Raw genomic sequence first — 2,500 nt, 5'->3', positions numbered from 1 at the left:
GTTTCCTTTCACAAGTGGGGATGAGCCTCCTCCTACAGAGATTGAATACACACACGACAACCGTCACACAGGGACTGAGTTGCGAGGAAGGGCTGCGGGCAGCAGGGCTCAGGGTTGGCTAGTGTGCCTGTGCGTATGTTGGTGTGAGCGAGAGCAAGGGAGAAACAGACAAGAGAGAAAAAGAAGGGAAGGGGAGACGAGAGAGAGAGAGAGAGAGAGAGAGAGATGCCCTAACGCAAGTGCCCAAGTCTACCAGGGGCGAGGGGAATATGGGGAGGGGAGATACTGGGTGAGTGAGAAAGAGACAAGAGGGTAGATAGGTGGGAAAAGACACACACTCTCTCTCTCTCTCTCTCTCTCTCTCTCTCTCCTCTTCTATATGTCTATGTCTAGATCATCTTCCTACACCATAGGCACAATCTCAGATGAAAAACAGCTTTTAACATAATTATTTAATGTCTGTCATTAAATATGCAAAGCTCAAAGTTTTTTAATCACAAACACTTGGCGAGAGAGAGAGAGAGAGAGAGAGAGAGAGAGAGAGAGAGAGAGAGAGCAAAAACTCTCATAACTTTTTGCCCAAAGTTAAGGTATGCACCAAAGATTGACAACGCACTAACTTTTATTTGAGGTATATATAACTAAGGGAAACTTGCCCAGAGGAGAAATCCCTTGTCTCGGAATGTTTTCATGATAACTCTCCTTGACGCCCAAATATATTAAATTCTAAATTCAATTATGTCACATTTCTTTCCCTTGATGATCTTCAGAGACAAGTCACAATAAGGAAAATAAAGCTGTGAGAACAACAAAAAATGGAGTACTTCTCGATAAGCTAAAAAAGACGTAAATGATGTGTTAAGATTTAAAACTTTTCTCACAGAATTGATAAAATGTCTTTAAAATCTAATATAACAGACAGACGTGTTTCTCATTTCCACACTTTTCTACTGTTTAAAAACGTTGATTAGTAATTAACTAATTTTAAGCTTTGCTAACTATCTTAACCGAGTTTCCTAATATGAAATATGACTATCAATGCAAAAGAAAAATTACTCTTTCATCCGTAACTATGGAAACCAATATAAATCCTTCTAAAATGAAACCTGTTTTCTCAGCGGGTATTCTCTCCTCAAAATTGTTTCCCCATTCCGACAACTTCAACAAAGTGTAATTGCGAAATTCTTGCCTCGCTGAGGCTGCCACAATAGAAAACATCAGACTCGCTTTGTTGCAACTTGATGGAAGCAAGAAATATAAAACAAATTCACTGAATGAAATACTCAGAAAAGGATCAAATACAAGTACGTAATCAAAGAAACTCCAGGATAGATTTCGAACTCAGGTGATAAAGAATCACTTTAGCCTAACACGCATGAAAAATGATAAACAAATGAAATAATAAGCAAAAAAGACGAGACACCATTTACCAACCACCAACACCGCAAAAAAAAAAAAAAAAAAAAAAAAAGGAAACAAAACTTGAAAGAGAAATACACAACAAGGTTATTTAACGATTACCTTCCGTAACTGTTGCATCCCCCCTCTCTCTATCTTTCTCTTATTTCTATAGGCCAATATCTCTTCTTTTCCTCCCTATAGTATCCTTCCCTTCCCTTGCCATAGTTCAGACTTCCATCAATCACAGCACATAAGTCTTATCCTTCATTCCTTTCACTCCTCACGTCTCTGTCCTCTTCGCCAGACCAAGTACTCCAATATTCACACTTTAAGATACTTGAACGGAGAAACACATTCCAATGGCCAAATTACATAAGTACATAGAATGAAACTCATTTGGGCTGACTCAAACTGTAACATAGGCTACAGTTAATTGTGTTAAACTCATGAGCATGTTCAACGCGTTACAAGTGCGTATACAGTATTCATAGATAACTGAAAAAGGACATGCCATACATACACAAACACATGTAACATAGTAAAGGAATAAGTAACAAAAGTTAAGCTTCTATCACTCACATTGCTTTAAAAAATAGTTATAGATAACATAAAAATGTACTTTACAAGACTCAAACTAATTTCAAGTTTTGCAATTATTCTAACGATCGCTCATGCCTTGGTCAAGGCAGTTTTTGTTATATAATCACCTACGAATAACAATCCTAGTGGTTTGGCTTATGTAAAATCACACACTGCATATGTAACAAAAAGAATTCAATAAAATGACAGTAAAATTCCTATGAAAGGAATGTTTCAGGACTTCACAATACGAAAAAACCAATGTTATGAGCAAAATTGGCTACCGTCATGAAAATATTACAGCATAAGATTATTCGATTACAAAATTTCGAGTTTTGCTCTCTCTCTCTCTCTCTCTCTCTCTCTCTCTCTCTCTCTCTCGTCTCTCTCTCTCTCTCCTCTCTCTCTCTCTCTCTGTGAATAATATGTAATTAAATGTTGGTAGATCACAATAGCAATCATTCACCGCTGATGAGAGATCCTTGGAGTTTGAGGATGAGGAAGACTTCCCAACCTTATT

General features: G+C 37.5%; 2 protein-coding genes across 2 annotated transcripts in view; both read right to left on the bottom strand.

Annotated features, from left to right (window-relative positions):
• The window catches only part of LOC137626867 (uncharacterized), a 13,765-nt gene extending 13,535 nt beyond the window's left edge, over positions 1–230 (bottom strand). The window contains 1 exon segment of the mRNA XM_068357854.1: positions 1–230. This exon segment is cut by the window's left edge and continues 1,963 nt beyond it. The gene's annotated coding sequence lies outside the window, so the exon portion shown is untranslated.
• LOC137626927 (liprin-beta-1-like) overlaps positions 1–2,500 on the bottom strand; it is a 378,890-nt gene that overhangs the window by 83,180 nt on the left and 293,210 nt on the right. The window lies entirely within an intron of this gene.

The sequence above is a fragment of the Palaemon carinicauda genome, chromosome 2 (assembly GCF_036898095.1).
Source record: "Palaemon carinicauda isolate YSFRI2023 chromosome 2, ASM3689809v2, whole genome shotgun sequence".
NCBI classification, from domain to species: Eukaryota; Metazoa; Arthropoda; class Malacostraca; order Decapoda; family Palaemonidae; genus Palaemon; species Palaemon carinicauda.
Note: the sequence above shows the minus strand (reverse complement) of the source record. Positions and strands in the feature narration are given on the sequence as shown.